Source organism: Schistocerca piceifrons, unplaced genomic scaffold (assembly GCF_021461385.2).
Source record: "Schistocerca piceifrons isolate TAMUIC-IGC-003096 unplaced genomic scaffold, iqSchPice1.1 HiC_scaffold_530, whole genome shotgun sequence".
Taxonomy (NCBI): Eukaryota; Metazoa; Arthropoda; class Insecta; order Orthoptera; family Acrididae; genus Schistocerca; species Schistocerca piceifrons.
The window spans coordinates 106,330-121,794 of record NW_025728767.1 but is presented as its reverse complement, the minus strand read 5'-3'; the positions used below and the strand labels follow the sequence as shown (position 1 = coordinate 121,794).

At 55.8% G+C, this 15,465-nt stretch overlaps 28 non-coding genes across 28 annotated transcripts; 21 read left to right on the top strand and 7 right to left on the bottom strand.

Annotated features, from left to right (window-relative positions):
• Positions 1-510: 510 nt before the first annotated feature.
• On the bottom strand, positions 511-582 carry Trnaa-ugc. The gene has a single exon. It is a non-coding gene; the product is annotated as a tRNA-Ala (tRNA).
• A 339-nt stretch (positions 583-921) lies between these two features.
• Positions 922-991, top strand: Trnag-gcc. Its single transcript has one exon. It is a non-coding gene; the product is annotated as a tRNA-Gly (tRNA).
• A 374-nt stretch (positions 992-1,365) lies between these two features.
• Positions 1,366-1,439, top strand: Trnam-cau. Its single transcript has one exon. It is a non-coding gene; the product is annotated as a tRNA-Met (tRNA).
• A 572-nt stretch (positions 1,440-2,011) lies between these two features.
• Trnai-aau lies at positions 2,012-2,085 on the top strand. The gene has a single exon. It is a non-coding gene; the product is annotated as a tRNA-Ile (tRNA).
• A 592-nt stretch (positions 2,086-2,677) lies between these two features.
• On the bottom strand, positions 2,678-2,749 carry Trnaa-ugc. The gene has a single exon. It is a non-coding gene; the product is annotated as a tRNA-Ala (tRNA).
• Positions 2,750-3,089: 340 nt separating this feature from the next.
• Trnag-gcc lies at positions 3,090-3,160 on the top strand. Its single transcript has one exon. It is a non-coding gene; the product is annotated as a tRNA-Gly (tRNA).
• Positions 3,161-3,535: 375 nt separating this feature from the next.
• On the top strand, positions 3,536-3,608 carry Trnam-cau. Its single transcript has one exon. It is a non-coding gene; the product is annotated as a tRNA-Met (tRNA).
• Positions 3,609-4,181: 573 nt separating this feature from the next.
• Trnai-aau lies at positions 4,182-4,255 on the top strand. The gene has a single exon. It is a non-coding gene; the product is annotated as a tRNA-Ile (tRNA).
• Positions 4,256-4,847: 592 nt separating this feature from the next.
• Trnaa-ugc lies at positions 4,848-4,919 on the bottom strand. Its single transcript has one exon. It is a non-coding gene; the product is annotated as a tRNA-Ala (tRNA).
• Positions 4,920-5,259: 340 nt separating this feature from the next.
• On the top strand, positions 5,260-5,330 carry Trnag-gcc. The gene has a single exon. It is a non-coding gene; the product is annotated as a tRNA-Gly (tRNA).
• A 375-nt stretch (positions 5,331-5,705) lies between these two features.
• Trnam-cau lies at positions 5,706-5,778 on the top strand. Its single transcript has one exon. It is a non-coding gene; the product is annotated as a tRNA-Met (tRNA).
• A 573-nt stretch (positions 5,779-6,351) lies between these two features.
• Trnai-aau lies at positions 6,352-6,425 on the top strand. Its single transcript has one exon. It is a non-coding gene; the product is annotated as a tRNA-Ile (tRNA).
• Positions 6,426-7,017: 592 nt separating this feature from the next.
• Trnaa-ugc lies at positions 7,018-7,089 on the bottom strand. The gene has a single exon. It is a non-coding gene; the product is annotated as a tRNA-Ala (tRNA).
• A 340-nt stretch (positions 7,090-7,429) lies between these two features.
• On the top strand, positions 7,430-7,500 carry Trnag-gcc. The gene has a single exon. It is a non-coding gene; the product is annotated as a tRNA-Gly (tRNA).
• Positions 7,501-7,875: 375 nt separating this feature from the next.
• On the top strand, positions 7,876-7,948 carry Trnam-cau. The gene has a single exon. It is a non-coding gene; the product is annotated as a tRNA-Met (tRNA).
• A 573-nt stretch (positions 7,949-8,521) lies between these two features.
• Trnai-aau lies at positions 8,522-8,595 on the top strand. The gene has a single exon. It is a non-coding gene; the product is annotated as a tRNA-Ile (tRNA).
• Positions 8,596-9,187: 592 nt separating this feature from the next.
• Positions 9,188-9,259, bottom strand: Trnaa-ugc. The gene has a single exon. It is a non-coding gene; the product is annotated as a tRNA-Ala (tRNA).
• A 340-nt stretch (positions 9,260-9,599) lies between these two features.
• Trnag-gcc lies at positions 9,600-9,670 on the top strand. The gene has a single exon. It is a non-coding gene; the product is annotated as a tRNA-Gly (tRNA).
• A 375-nt stretch (positions 9,671-10,045) lies between these two features.
• Trnam-cau lies at positions 10,046-10,118 on the top strand. Its single transcript has one exon. It is a non-coding gene; the product is annotated as a tRNA-Met (tRNA).
• Positions 10,119-10,691: 573 nt separating this feature from the next.
• On the top strand, positions 10,692-10,765 carry Trnai-aau. The gene has a single exon. It is a non-coding gene; the product is annotated as a tRNA-Ile (tRNA).
• Positions 10,766-11,357: 592 nt separating this feature from the next.
• Trnaa-ugc lies at positions 11,358-11,429 on the bottom strand. Its single transcript has one exon. It is a non-coding gene; the product is annotated as a tRNA-Ala (tRNA).
• Positions 11,430-11,769: 340 nt separating this feature from the next.
• Trnag-gcc lies at positions 11,770-11,840 on the top strand. The gene has a single exon. It is a non-coding gene; the product is annotated as a tRNA-Gly (tRNA).
• A 375-nt stretch (positions 11,841-12,215) lies between these two features.
• Positions 12,216-12,288, top strand: Trnam-cau. Its single transcript has one exon. It is a non-coding gene; the product is annotated as a tRNA-Met (tRNA).
• Positions 12,289-12,861: 573 nt separating this feature from the next.
• Trnai-aau lies at positions 12,862-12,935 on the top strand. Its single transcript has one exon. It is a non-coding gene; the product is annotated as a tRNA-Ile (tRNA).
• A 592-nt stretch (positions 12,936-13,527) lies between these two features.
• Positions 13,528-13,599, bottom strand: Trnaa-ugc. The gene has a single exon. It is a non-coding gene; the product is annotated as a tRNA-Ala (tRNA).
• Positions 13,600-13,939: 340 nt separating this feature from the next.
• Positions 13,940-14,010, top strand: Trnag-gcc. Its single transcript has one exon. It is a non-coding gene; the product is annotated as a tRNA-Gly (tRNA).
• A 375-nt stretch (positions 14,011-14,385) lies between these two features.
• On the top strand, positions 14,386-14,458 carry Trnam-cau. Its single transcript has one exon. It is a non-coding gene; the product is annotated as a tRNA-Met (tRNA).
• Positions 14,459-15,031: 573 nt separating this feature from the next.
• Positions 15,032-15,105, top strand: Trnai-aau. The gene has a single exon. It is a non-coding gene; the product is annotated as a tRNA-Ile (tRNA).
• The last annotated feature ends 360 nt before the right edge of the window (positions 15,106-15,465 follow it).

Genomic DNA, 15,465 nt, shown 5'->3' with positions numbered 1-15,465 from the left:
GTTGGCAGAGGATCCGAACCCGACTCGTCGGGAAGCGCTGCAGCATTCGCTCGGCAATGGTCACAATATGTTGAATACGCTGGTTCTCATACGGCAAAGAGAAAATGAAAGAAAATGCCCGATTGCCGACGTGTAACAACTTTGGCCCTTGTCAGTGCTTGGGCGGGTGACCGCATGGGAACACAGGGTACTGTTGGCAATTTTGCTTCCTATTTTTCTTTCTCCTTTGTTTTCGCAGCTGCAGACCGATTCAGTGAGGGAGACGCCACCGTGAAATGAAGGGGCGTGCTGTGTGTCCACCGCCTCGCCTCTCCCTGCCTCTCTCAGTCGTTTCTCGTGCTTGTCGTTTTGATATAGGCCGACTGGAGAGCGTCAGCTCTCGCGTCAGCTGAGCAAAGTCGAGACAAGTCGAGACACACTGTAGGCTGGTCTGCAGCGAGTAAGAGGGAGAAAGAACATTAATTTAACGGCGCGTGGCAAAAGTACTCATACGCAAAGCTGAAAGCCTGCTGCGGTGGCCGGGAATCGAACCCGGATCAACTGCTTGCAAGGCAACTATGCTGACCTTTACACCACCACCGCACAACCGGGCGCCCCCACGCCGCGCTGTGTCGGCTTCCCGCCAGTCGGCAGCGCCGAAGGTGATCGTAGCCCTAGGCGCATTACGAGGTAGGCTAGGGGAGCACATGCAGATGCATTCGCACGGCGTATCCATGCACATTTCGCACCCTTTGTCAAGAGTCGGCGCCGGCGACGCAAGAGGACGCAGAGGACGGCGTTCTGGCGGCATTTTTAGGCGGTACAGTGCAGGATTCAGCGTCTGCAGCATTTTATCGACAGAATGCTACGGCGCTTGACGGCAGTCCCACGTTATCTCGAGACATCTGCTGGGGAAGCAGCGAAAGGTTGCTACTGGTCTGAGCATCGGTGGTTCAGTGGTAGAATGCTCGCCTGCCACGCGGGCGGCCCGGTTCGTTTCCCGGCCGATGCATCGTTTTGCTTTTCCGCGGTGCCGTGTGGCTTGCGCGCTTGAGATGCACGATCCACAAGAATGTATAGCGGGATTCCCTTGAGAAGAACCGAGAACGCAGCACGTGCGGTTCCCCACTCGGACGCTCGCGTCATGTTCTGCGGACTGGCGTCGGCCTGGCCTCACAAGTTGCTGTGTCCAGGTGCCTCCGAGGCAATGAACTTGAACGACGGGGAGTACTGCCCATCGTTGCAAAAGCTGCAGCACCACCACAATCAACTGGGCCGGCAATGCACGTGTAGCAACAGAACACGTTATCCACCAAGTAGAGTATCTCTGCGTCTAACAATGGGTACGCTACTTGCCCAGTTCCCAGGACCAACGGTCCGCCCCGTGCCTCGGTAGCGCAGTAGTCAGCGCGTAAGTCTCATAATTTTAAGGTCGTGAGTTCGATCCTCACCCGGGGGCATTTAATTTTCTGTGACTCACGGTGGTGCTGTCGCTAGGGCTCGAACTTATTTCTTGTTTGTTATCCACAACGTTTCAACGCTTCAGAGAGAAAATTTACACTTCCTGTTATTGATACTGACAGCTTTCCTTTTCCTCTTCTCCCAGTAGAGCATGAAGCCAAAAGCATTGCTCTGAGACTTTTGAGGTGCGCGCCTTGCCAGCCGTATGCGCAATGACGTTCGCAAAGAGAGAAGGGTGCCGACACGGGCCTCGGCACGAAATGTGCGAGAGACCATCCGATCCGTCGAACGAACGCCCAAATCCGGTGAGATCTAGTGGCTAGGATGCCTGGCTATCACCCCGGAGGCCCGGGCTCGATTGCCGGTACCGGAACGGAATTTTTTCCACACGAATCGTCTCAAGTTTCAGCAGTGCGTGCTGCCGTTTCCCGTCCTGCTCGCAGTACAGCTACTGTTTCGTGACCGCCAGCAGAACATATACGGGCGAAGCAGACACACGGTGACCCTAGAAGTGGCGTGTGGCTTCATGCCACGTGTTTCCAGCGTAGGGCTGAGCAACCGTCCGCGTGGAGGCCCGTTAGCTCAGTTGGTTAGAGCGTCGTGCTAATAACGCGAAGGTCGTGGGTTCGATCCCCCCACAGGCCAGTAGGCTTTTACTACTACGAAAAGGCAGCGCCGATTTCAGCTGGCGAGTGTGATGACCAAAAGATCATCGCCCTGCGTGGACGTTGGCAGAGGATCCGAACCCGACTCGTCGGGAAGCGCTGCAGCATTCGCTCGGCAATGGTCACAATATGTTGAATACGCTGGTTCTCATACGGCAAAGAGAAAATGAAAGAAAATGCCCGATTGCCGACGTGTAACAACTTTGGCCCTTGTCAGTGCTTGGGCGGGTGACCGCATGGGAACACAGGGTACTGTTGGCAATTTTGCTTCCTATTTTTCTTTCTCCTTTGTTTTCGCAGCTGCAGACCGATTCAGTGAGGGAGACGCCACCGTGAAATGAAGGGGCGTGCTGTGTGTCCACCGCCTCGCCTCTCCCTGCCTCTCTCAGTCGTTTCTCGTGCTTGTCGTTTTGATATAGGCCGACTGGAGAGCGTCAGCTCTCGCGTCAGCTGAGCAAAGTCGAGACAAGTCGAGACACACTGTAGGCTGGTCTGCAGCGAGTAAGAGGGAGAAAGAACATTAATTTAACGGCGCGTGGCAAAAGTACTCATACGCAAAGCTGAAAGCCTGCTGCGGTGGCCGGGAATCGAACCCGGATCAACTGCTTGCAAGGCAACTATGCTGACCTTTACACCACCACCGCACAACCGGGCGCCCCCACGCCGCGCTGTGTCGGCTTCCCGCCAGTCGGCAGCGGCCGAAGGTGATCGTAGCCCTAGGCGCATTACGAGGTAGGCTAGGGGAGCACATGCAGATGCATTCGCACGGCGTATCCATGCACATTTCGCACCCTTTGTCAAGAGTCGGCGCCGGCGACGCAAGAGGACGCAGAGGACGGCGTTCTGGCGGCATTTTTAGGCGGTACAGTGCAGGATTCAGCGTCTGCAGCATTTTCTCGACAGAATGCTACGGCGCTTGACGGCAGTCCCACGTTATCTCGAGACATCTGCTGGGGAAGCAGCGAAAGGTTGCTACTGGTCTGAGCATCGGTGGTTCAGTGGTAGAATGCTCGCCTGCCACGCGGGCGGCCCGGGTTCGTTTCCCGGCCGATGCATCGTTTTGCTTTTCCCGCGGTGCCGTGTGGCTTGCGCGCTTGAGATGCACGATCCACAAGAATGTATAGCGGGATTCCCTTGAGAAGAACCGAGAACGCAGCACGTGCGGTTCCCCACTCGGACGCTCGCGTCATGTTCTGCGGACTGGCGTCGGCCTGGCCTCACAAGTTGCTGTGTCCAGGTGCCTCCGAGGCAATGAACTTGAACGACGGGGAGTACTGCCCATCGTTGCAAAAGCTGCAGCACCACCACAATCAACTGGGCCGGCAATGCACGTGTAGCAACAGAACACGTTATCCACCAAGTAGAGTATCTCTGCGTCTAACATTGGGTACGCTACTTGCCCAGTTCCCAGGACCAACGGTCCGCCCCGTGCCTCGGTAGCGCAGTAGTCAGCGCGTAAGTCTCATAATTTTAAGGTCGTGAGTTCGATCCTCACCCGGGGCATTTAATTTTCTGTGACTCACGGTGGTGCTGTCGCTAGGGCTCGAACTTATTTCTTGTTTGTTATCCACAACGTTTCAACGCTTCAGAGAGAAAATTTACACTTCCTGTTATTGATACTGACAGCTTTCCTTTTCCTCTTCTCCCAGTAGAGCATGAAGCCAAAAGCATTGCTCTGAGACTTTTGAGGTGCGCGCCTTGCCAGCCGGTATGCGCAATGACGTTCGCAAAGAGAGAAGGGTGCCGACACGGGCCTCGGCACGAAATGTGCGAGAGACCATCCGATCCGTCGAACGGACGCCCAAATCCGGTGAGATCTAGTGGCTAGGATGCCTGGCTATCACCCCGGAGGCCCGGGCTCGATTGCCGGTACCGGAACGGAATTTTTTCCACACGAATCGTCTCAAGTTTCAGCAGTGCGTGCTGCCGTTTCCCGTCCTGCTCGCAGTACAGCTACTGTTTCGTGACCGCCAGCAGAACATATACGGGCGAAGCAGACACACGGTGACCCTAGAAGTGGCGTGTGGCTTCATGCCACGTGTTTCCAGCGTAGGGCTGAGCAACCGTCCGCGTGGAGGCCCGTTAGCTCAGTTGGTTAGAGCGTCGTGCTAATAACGCGAAGGTCGTGGGTTCGATCCCCCCACGGGCCAGTAGGCTTTTACTACTACGAAAAGGCAGCGCCGATTTCAGCTGGCGAGTGTGATGACCAAAAGATCATCGCCCTGCGTGGACGTTGGCAGAGGATCCGAACCCGACTCGTCGGGAAGCGCTGCAGCATTCGCTCGGCAATGGTCACAATATGTTGAATACGCTGGTTCTCATACGGCAAAGAGAAAATGAAAGAAAATGCCCGATTGCCGACGTGTAACAACTTTGGCCCTTGTCAGTGCTTGGGCGGGTGACCGCATGGGAACACAGGGTACTGTTGGCAATTTTGCTTCCTATTTTTCTTTCTCCTTTGTTTTCGCAGCTGCAGACCGATTCAGTGAGGGAGACGCCACCGTGAAATGAAGGGGCGTGCTGTGTGTCCACCGCCTCGCCTCTCCCTGCCTCTCTCAGTCGTTTCTCGTGCTTGTCGTTTTGATATAGGCCGACTGGAGAGCGTCAGCTCTCGCGTCAGCTGAGCAAAGTCGAGACAAGTCGAGACACACTGTAGGCTGGTCTGCAGCGAGTAAGAGGGAGAAAGAACATTAATTTAACGGCGCGTGGCAAAAGTACTCATACGCAAAGCTGAAAGCCTGCTGCGGTGGCCGGGAATCGAACCCGGATCAACTGCTTGCAAGGCAACTATGCTGACCTTTACACCACCACCGCACAACCGGGCGCCCCCACGCCGCGCTGTGTCGGCTTCCCGCCAGTCGGCAGCGGCCGAAGGTGATCGTAGCCCTAGGCGCATTACGAGGTAGGCTAGGGGAGCACATGCAGATGCATTCGCACGGCGTATCCATGCACATTTCGCACCCTTTGTCAAGAGTCGGCGCCGGCGACGCAAGAGGACGCAGAGGACGGCGTTCTGGCGGCATTTTTAGGCGGTACAGTGCAGGATTCAGCGTCTGCAGCATTTTATCGACAGAATGCTACGGCGCTTGACGGCAGTCCCACGTTATCTCGAGACATCTGCTGGGGAAGCAGCGAAAGGTTGCTACTGGTCTGAGCATCGGTGGTTCAGTGGTAGAATGCTCGCCTGCCACGCGGGCGGCCCGGGTTCGTTTCCCGGCCGATGCATCGTTTTGCTTTTCCCGCGGTGCCGTGTGGCTTGCGCGCTTGAGATGCACGATCCACAAGAATGTATAGCGGGATTCCCTTGAGAAGAACCGAGAACGCAGCACGTGCGGTTCCCCACTCGGACGCTCGCGTCATGTTCTGCGGACTGGCGTCGGCCTGGCCTCACAAGTTGCTGTGTCCAGGTGCCTCCGAGGCAATGAACTTGAACGACGGGGAGTACTGCCCATCGTTGCAAAAGCTGCAGCACCACCACAATCAACTGGGCCGGCAATGCACGTGTAGCAACAGAACACGTTATCCACCAAGTAGAGTATCTCTGCGTCTAACATTGGGTACGCTACTTGCCCAGTTCCCAGGACCAACGGTCCGCCCCGTGCCTCGGTAGCGCAGTAGTCAGCGCGTAAGTCTCATAATTTTAAGGTCGTGAGTTCGATCCTCACCCGGGGCATTTAATTTTCTGTGACTCACGGTGGTGCTGTCGCTAGGGCTCGAACTTATTTCTTGTTTGTTATCCACAACGTTTCAACGCTTCAGAGAGAAAATTTACACTTCCTGTTATTGATACTGACAGCTTTCCTTTTCCTCTTCTCCCAGTAGAGCATGAAGCCAAAAGCATTGCTCTGAGACTTTTGAGGTGCGCGCCTTGCCAGCCGGTATGCGCAATGACGTTCGCAAAGAGAGAAGGGTGCCGACACGGGCCTCGGCACGAAATGTGCGAGAGACCATCCGATCCGTCGAACGGACGCCCAAATCCGGTGAGATCTAGTGGCTAGGATGCCTGGCTATCACCCCGGAGGCCCGGGCTCGATTGCCGGTACCGGAACGGAATTTTTTCCACACGAATCGTCTCAAGTTTCAGCAGTGCGTGCTGCCGTTTCCCGTCCTGCTCGCAGTACAGCTACTGTTTCGTGACCGCCAGCAGAACATATACGGGCGAAGCAGACACACGGTGACCCTAGAAGTGGCGTGTGGCTTCATGCCACGTGTTTCCAGCGTAGGGCTGAGCAACCGTCCGCGTGGAGGCCCGTTAGCTCAGTTGGTTAGAGCGTCGTGCTAATAACGCGAAGGTCGTGGGTTCGATCCCCCCACGGGCCAGTAGGCTTTTACTACTACGAAAAGGCAGCGCCGATTTCAGCTGGCGAGTGTGATGACCAAAAGATCATCGCCCTGCGTGGACGTTGGCAGAGGATCCGAACCCGACTCGTCGGGAAGCGCTGCAGCATTCGCTCGGCAATGGTCACAATATGTTGAATACGCTGGTTCTCATACGGCAAAGAGAAAATGAAAGAAAATGCCCGATTGCCGACGTGTAACAACTTTGGCCCTTGTCAGTGCTTGGGCGGGTGACCGCATGGGAACACAGGGTACTGTTGGCAATTTTGCTTCCTATTTTTCTTTCTCCTTTGTTTTCGCAGCTGCAGACCGATTCAGTGAGGGAGACGCCACCGTGAAATGAAGGGGCGTGCTGTGTGTCCACCGCCTCGCCTCTCCCTGCCTCTCTCAGTCGTTTCTCGTGCTTGTCGTTTTGATATAGGCCGACTGGAGAGCGTCAGCTCTCGCGTCAGCTGAGCAAAGTCGAGACAAGTCGAGACACACTGTAGGCTGGTCTGCAGCGAGTAAGAGGGAGAAAGAACATTAATTTAACGGCGCGTGGCAAAAGTACTCATACGCAAAGCTGAAAGCCTGCTGCGGTGGCCGGGAATCGAACCCGGATCAACTGCTTGCAAGGCAACTATGCTGACCTTTACACCACCACCGCACAACCGGGCGCCCCCACGCCGCGCTGTGTCGGCTTCCCGCCAGTCGGCAGCGGCCGAAGGTGATCGTAGCCCTAGGCGCATTACGAGGTAGGCTAGGGGAGCACATGCAGATGCATTCGCACGGCGTATCCATGCACATTTCGCACCCTTTGTCAAGAGTCGGCGCCGGCGACGCAAGAGGACGCAGAGGACGGCGTTCTGGCGGCATTTTTAGGCGGTACAGTGCAGGATTCAGCGTCTGCAGCATTTTATCGACAGAATGCTACGGCGCTTGACGGCAGTCCCACGTTATCTCGAGACATCTGCTGGGGAAGCAGCGAAAGGTTGCTACTGGTCTGAGCATCGGTGGTTCAGTGGTAGAATGCTCGCCTGCCACGCGGGCGGCCCGGGTTCGTTTCCCGGCCGATGCATCGTTTTGCTTTTCCCGCGGTGCCGTGTGGCTTGCGCGCTTGAGATGCACGATCCACAAGAATGTATAGCGGGATTCCCTTGAGAAGAACCGAGAACGCAGCACGTGCGGTTCCTCACTCGGACGCTCGCGTCATGTTCTGCGGACTGGCGTCGGCCTGGCCTCACAAGTTGCTGTGTCCAGGTGCCTCCGAGGCAATGAACTTGAACGACGGGGAGTACTGCCCATCGTTGCAAAAGCTGCAGCACCACCACAATCAACTGGGCCGGCAATGCACGTGTAGCAACAGAACACGTTATCCACCAAGTAGAGTATCTCTGCGTCTAACAATGGGTACGCTACTTGCCCAGTTCCCAGGACCAACGGTCCGCCCCGTGCCTCGGTAGCGCAGTAGTCAGCGCGTAAGTCTCATAATTTTAAGGTCGTGAGTTCGATCCTCACCCGGGGCATTTAATTTTCTGTGACTCACGGTGGTGCTGTCGCTAGGGCTCGAACTTATTTCTTGTTTCTTATCCACAACGTTTCAACGCTTCAGAGAGAAAATTTACACTTCCTGTTATTGATACTGACAGCTTTCCTTTTCCTCTTCTCCCAGTAGAGCATGAAGCCAAAAGCATTGCTCTGAGACTTTTGAGGTGCGCGCCTTGCCAGCCGGTATGCGCAATGACGTTCGCAAAGAGAGAAGGGTGCCGACACGGGCCTCGGCACGAAATGTGCGAGAGACCATCCGATCCGTCGAACGGACGCCCAAATCCGGTGAGATCTAGTGGCTAGGATGCCTGGCTATCACCCCGGAGGCCCGGGCTCGATTGCCGGTACCGGAACGGAATTTTTTCCACACGAATCGTCTCAAGTTTCAGCAGTGCGTGCTGCCGTTTCCCGTCCTGCTCGCAGTACAGCTACTGTTTCGTGACCGCCAGCAGAACATATACGGGCGAAGCAGACACACGGTGACCCTAGAAGTGGCGTGTGGCTTCATGCCACGTGTTTCCAGCGTAGGGCTGAGCAACCGTCGGCGTGGAGGCCCGTTAGCTCAGTTGGTTAGAGCGTCGTGCTAATAACGCGAAGGTCGTGGGTTCGATCCCCCCACGGGCCAGTAGGCTTTTACTACTACGAAAAGGCAGCGCCGATTTCAGCTGGCGAGTGTGATGACCAAAAGATCATCGCCCTGCGTGGACGTTGGCAGAGGATCCGAACCCGACTCGTCGGGAAGCGCTGCAGCATTCGCTCGGCAATGGTCACAATATGTTGAATACGCTGGTTCTCATACGGCAAAGAGAAAATGAAAGAAAATGCCCGATTGCCGACGTGTAACAACTTTGGCCCTTGTCAGTGCTTGGGCGGGTGACCGCATGGGAACACAGGGTACTGTTGGCAATTTTGCTTCCTATTTTTCTTTCTCCTTTGTTTTCGCAGCTGCAGACCGATTCAGTGAGGGAGACGCCACCGTGAAATGAAGGGGCGTGCTGTGTGTCCACCGCCTCGCCTCTCCCTGCCTCTCTCAGTCGTTTCTCGTGCTTGTCGTTTTGATATAGGCCGACTGGAGAGCGTCAGCTCTCGCGTCAGCTGAGCAAAGTCGAGACAAGTCGAGACACACTGTAGGCTGGTCTGCAGCGAGTAAGAGGGAGAAAGAACATTAATTTAACGGCGCGTGGCAAAAGTACTCATACGCAAAGCTGAAAGCCTGCTGCGGTGGCCGGGAATCGAACCCGGATCAACTGCTTGCAAGGCAACTATGCTGACCTTTACACCACCACCGCACAACCGGGCGCCCCCACGCCGCGCTGTGTCGGCTTCCCGCCAGTCGGCAGCGGCCGAAGGTGATCGTAGCCCTAGGCGCATTACGAGGTAGGCTAGGGGAGCACATGCAGATGCATTCGCACGGCGTATCCATGCACATTTCGCACCCTTTGTCAAGAGTCGGCGCCGGCGACGCAAGAGGACGCAGAGGACGGCGTTCTGGCGGCATTTTTAGGCGGTACAGTGCAGGATTCAGCGTCTGCAGCATTTTATCGACAGAATGCTACGGCGCTTGACGGCAGTCCCACGTTATCTCGAGACATCTGCTGGGGAAGCAGCGAAAGGTTGCTACTGGTCTGAGCATCGGTGGTTCAGTGGTAGAATGCTCGCCTGCCACGCGGGCGGCCCGGGTTCGTTTCCCGGCCGATGCATCGTTTTGCTTTTCCCGCGGTGCCGTGTGGCTTGCGCGCTTGAGATGCACGATCCACAAGAATGTATAGCGGGATTCCCTTGAGAAGAACCGAGAACGCAGCACGTGCGGTTCCTCACTCGGACGCTCGCGTCATGTTCTGCGGACTGGCGTCGGCCTGGCCTCACAAGTTGCTGTGTCCAGGTGCCTCCGAGGCAATGAACTTGAACGACGGGGAGTACTGCCCATCGTTGCAAAAGCTGCAGCACCACCACAATCAACTGGGCCGGCAATGCACGTGTAGCAACAGAACACGTTATCCACCAAGTAGAGTATCTCTGCGTCTAACAATGGGTACGCTACTTGCCCAGTTCCCAGGACCAACGGTCCGCCCCGTGCCTCGGTAGCGCAGTAGTCAGCGCGTAAGTCTCATAATTTTAAGGTCGTGAGTTCGATCCTCACCCGGGGCATTTAATTTTCTGTGACTCACGGTGGTGCTGTCGCTAGGGCTCGAACTTATTTCTTGTTTCTTATCCACAACGTTTCAACGCTTCAGAGAGAAAATTTACACTTCCTGTTATTGATACTGACAGCTTTCCTTTTCCTCTTCTCCCAGTAGAGCATGAAGCCAAAAGCATTGCTCTGAGACTTTTGAGGTGCGCGCCTTGCCAGCCGGTATGCGCAATGACGTTCGCAAAGAGAGAAGGGTGCCGACACGGGCCTCGGCACGAAATGTGCGAGAGACCATCCGATCCGTCGAACGGACGCCCAAATCCGGTGAGATCTAGTGGCTAGGATGCCTGGCTATCACCCCGGAGGCCCGGGCTCGATTGCCGGTACCGGAACGGAATTTTTTCCACACGAATCGTCTCAAGTTTCAGCAGTGCGTGCTGCCGTTTCCCGTCCTGCTCGCAGTACAGCTACTGTTTCGTGACCGCCAGCAGAACATATACGGGCGAAGCAGACACACGGTGACCCTAGAAGTGGCGTGTGGCTTCATGCCACGTGTTTCCAGCGTAGGGCTGAGCAACCGTCGGCGTGGAGGCCCGTTAGCTCAGTTGGTTAGAGCGTCGTGCTAATAACGCGAAGGTCGTGGGTTCGATCCCCCCACGGGCCAGTAGGCTTTTACTACTACGAAAAGGCAGCGCCGATTTCAGCTGGCGAGTGTGATGACCAAAAGATCATCGCCCTGCGTGGACGTTGGCAGAGGATCCGAACCCGACTCGTCGGGAAGCGCTGCAGCATTCGCTCGGCAATGGTCACAATATGTTGAATACGCTGGTTCTCATACGGCAAAGAGAAAATGAAAGAAAATGCCCGATTGCCGACGTGTAACAACTTTGGCCCTTGTCAGTGCTTGGGCGGGTGACCGCATGGGAACACAGGGTACTGTTGGCAATTTTGCTTCCTATTTTTCTTTCTCCTTTGTTTTCGCAGCTGCAGACCGATTCAGTGAGGGAGACGCCACCGTGAAATGAAGGGGCGTGCTGTGTGTCCACCGCCTCGCCTCTCCCTGCCTCTCTCAGTCGTTTCTCGTGCTTGTCGTTTTGATATAGGCCGACTGGAGAGCGTCAGCTCTCGCGTCAGCTGAGCAAAGTCGAGACAAGTCGAGACACACTGTAGGCTGGTCTGCAGCGAGTAAGAGGGAGAAAGAACATTAATTTAACGGCGCGTGGCAAAAGTACTCATACGCAAAGCTGAAAGCCTGCTGCGGTGGCCGGGAATCGAACCCGGATCAACTGCTTGCAAGGCAACTATGCTGACCTTTACACCACCACCGCACAACCGGGCGCCCCCACGCCGCGCTGTGTCGGCTTCCCGCCAGTCGGCAGCGGCCGAAGGTGATCGTAGCCCTAGGCGCATTACGAGGTAGGCTAGGGGAGCACATGCAGATGCATTCGCACGGCGTATCCATGCACATTTCGCACCCTTTGTCAAGAGTCGGCGCCGGCGACGCAAGAGGACGCAGAGGACGGCGTTCTGGCGGCATTTTTAGGCGGTACAGTGCAGGATTCAGCGTCTGCAGCATTTTATCGACAGAATGCTACGGCGCTTGACGGCAGTCCCACGTTATCTCGAGACATCTGCTGGGGAAGCAGCGAAAGGTTGCTACTGGTCTGAGCATCGGTGGTTCAGTGGTAGAATGCTCGCCTGCCACGCGGGCGGCCCGGGTTCGTTTCCCGGCCGATGCATCGTTTTGCTTTTCCCGCGGTGCCGTGTGGCTTGCGCGCTTGAGATGCACGATCCACAAGAATGTATAGCGGGATTCCCTTGAGAAGAACCGAGAACGCAGCACGTGCGGTTCCCCACTCGGACGCTCGCGTCATGTTCTGCGGACTGGCGTCGGCCTGGCCTCACAAGTTGCTGTGTCCAGGTGCCTCCGAGGCAATGAACTTGAACGACGGGGAGTACTGCCCATCGTTGCAAAAGCTGCAGCACCACCACAATCAACTGGGCCGGCAATGCACGTGTAGCAACAGAACACGTTATCCACCAAGTAGAGTATCTCTGCGTCTAACAATGGGTACGCTACTTGCCCAGTTCCCAGGACCAACGGTCCGCCCCGTGCCTCGGTAGCGCAGTAGTCAGCGCGTAAGTCTCATAATTTTAAGGTCGTGAGTTCGATCCTCACCCGGGGCATTTAATTTTCTGTGACTCACGGTGGTGCTGTCGCTAGGGCTCGAACTTATTTCTTGTTTGTTATCCACAACGTTTCAACGCTTCAGAGAGAAAATTTACACTTCCTGTTATTGATACTGACAGCTTTCCTTTTCCTCTTCTCCCAGTAGAGCATGAAGCCAAAAGCATTGCTCTGAGACTTTTGAGGTGCGCGCCTTGCCAGCCGGTATGCGCAATGACGTTCGCAAAGAGAGAAGGGTGCCGACACGGGCCTCGGCACGAAATGTGCGAGAGACCATCCGATCCGTCGAACGGACGCCCAAATCCGGTGAGATCTAGTGGCTAGGATGCCTGGCTATCACCCCGGAGGCCCGGGCTCGATTGCCGGTACCGGAACGGAATTTTTTCCACACGAATCGTCTCAAGTTTCAGCAGTGCGTGCTGCCGTTTCCCGTCCTGCTCGCAGTACAGCTACTGTTTCGTGACCGCCAGCAGAACATATACGGGCGAAGCAGACACACGGTGACCCTAGAAGTGGCGTGTGGCTTCATGCCACGTGTTTCCAGCGTAGGGCTGAGCAACCGTCCGCGTGGAGGCCCGTTAGCTCAGTTGGTTAGAGCGTCGTGCTAATAACGCGAAGGTCGTGGGTTCGATCCCCCCACGGGCCAGTAGGCTTTTACTACTACGAAAAGGCAGCGCCGATTTCAGCTGGCGAGTGTGATGACCAAAAGATCATCGCCCTGCGTGGACGTTGGCAGAGGATCCGAACCCGACTCGTCGGGAAGCGCTGCAGCATTCGCTCGGCAATGGTCACAATATGTTGAATACGCTGGTTCTCATACGGCAAAGAGAAAATGAAAGAAAATGCCCGATTGCCGACGTGTAACAACTTTGGCCCTTGTCAGTGCTTGGGCGGGTGACCGCATGGGAACACAGGGTACTGTTGGCAATTTTGCTTCCTATTTTTCTTTCTCCTTTGTTTTCGCAGCTGCAGACCGATTCAGTGAGGGAGACGCCACCGTGAAATGAAGGGGCGTGCTGTGTGTCCACCGCCTCGCCTCTCCCTGCCTCTCTCAGTCGTTTCTCGTGCTTGTCGTTTTGATATAGGCCGACTGGAGAGCGTCAGCTCTCGCGTCAGCTGAGCAAAGTCGAGACAAGTCGAGACACACTGTAGGCTGGTCTGCAGCGAGTAAGAGGGAGAAAGAACATTAATTTAACGGCGCGTGGCAAAAGTACTCATACGCAAAGCTGAAAGCCTGCTGCGGTGGCCGGGAATCGAACCCGGATCAACTGCTTGCAAGGCAACTATGCTGACCTTTACACCACCACCGCACAACCGGGCGCCCCCACGCCGCGCTGTGTCGGCTTCCCGCCAGTCGGCAGCGGCCGAAGGTGATCGTAGCCCTAGGCGCATTACGAGGTAGGCTAGGGGAGCACATGCAGATGCATTCGCACGGCGTATCCATGCACATTTCGCACCCTTTGTCAAGAGTCGGCGCCGGCGACGCAAGAGGACGCAGAGGACGGCGTTCTGGCGGCATTTTTAGGCGGTACAGTGCAGGATTCAGCGTCTGCAGCATTTTATCGACAGAATGCTACGGCGCTTGACGGCAGTCCCACGTTATCTCGAGACATCTGCTGGGGAAGCAGCGAAAGGTTGCTACTGGTCTGAGCATCGGTGGTTCAGTGGTAGAATGCTCGCCTGCCACGCGGGCGGCCCGGGTTCGTTTCCCGGCCGATGCATCGTTTTGCTTTTCCCGCGGTGCCGTGTGGCTTGCGCGCTTGAGATGCACGATCCACAAGAATGTATAGCGGGATTCCCTTGAGAAGAACCGAGAACGCAGCACGTGCGGTTCCCCACTCGGACGCTCGCGTCATGTTCTGCGGACTGGCGTCGGCCTGGCCTCACAAGTTGCTGTGTCCAGGTGCCTCCGAGGCAATGAACTTGAACGACGGGGAGTACTGCCCATCGTTGCAAAAGCTGCAGCACCACCACAATCAACTGGGCCGGCAATGCACGTGTAGCAACAGAACACGTTATCCACCAAGTAGAGTATCTCTGCGTCTAACAATGGGTACGCTACTTGCCCAGTTCCCAGGACCAACGGTCCGCCCCGTGCCTCGGTAGCGCAGTAGTCAGCGCGTAAGTCTCATAATTTTAAGGTCGTGAGTTCGATCCTCACCCGGGGCATTTAATTTTCTGTGACTCACGGTGGTGCTGTCGCTAGGGCTCGAACTTATTTCTTGTTTCTTATCCACAACGTTTCAACGCTTCAGAGAGAAAATTTACACTTCCTGTTATTGATACTGACAGCTTTCCTTTTCCTCTTCTCCCAGTAGAGCATGAAGCCAAAAGCATTGCTCTGAGACTTTTGAGGTGCGCGCCTTGCCAGCCGGTATGCGCAATGACGTTCGCAAAGAGAGAAGGGTGCCGACACGGGCCTCGGCACGAAATGTGCGAGAGACCATCCGATCCGTCGAACGGACGCCCAAATCCGGTGAGATCTAGTGGCTAGGATGCCTGGCTATCACCCCGGAGGCCCGGGCTCGATTGCCGGTACCGGAACGGAATTTTTTCCACACGAATCGTCTCAAGTTTCAGCAGTGCGTGCTGCCGTTTCCCGTCCTGCTCGCAGTACAGCTACTGTTTCGTGACCGCCAGCAGAACATATACGGGCGAAGCAGACACACGGTGACCCTAGAAGTGGCGTGTGGCTTCATGCCACGTGTTTCCAGCGTAGGGCTGAGCAACCGTCCGCGTGGAGGCCCGTTAGCTCAGTTGGTTAGAGCGTCGTGCTAATAACGCGAAGGTCGTGGGTTCGATCCCCCCACGGGCCAGTAGGCTTTTACTACTACGAAAAGGCAGCGCCGATTTCAGCTGGCGAGTGTGATGACCAAAAGATCATCGCCCTGCGTGGACGTTGGCAGAGGATCCGAACCCGACTCGTCGGGAAGCGCTGCAGCATTCGCTCGGCAATGGTCACAATATGTTGAATACGCTGGTTCTCATACGGCAAAGAGAAAATGAAAGAAAATGCCCGATTGCCGACGTGTAACAACTTTGGCCCTTGTCAGTGCTTGGGCGGGTGACCGCATGGGAACACAGGGTACTGTTGGCAATTTTGCTTCCTATTTTTCTTTCTCCTTTGTTTTCGCAGCTGCAGACCGATTCAGTGAGGGAGACGCCACCGTGAAATG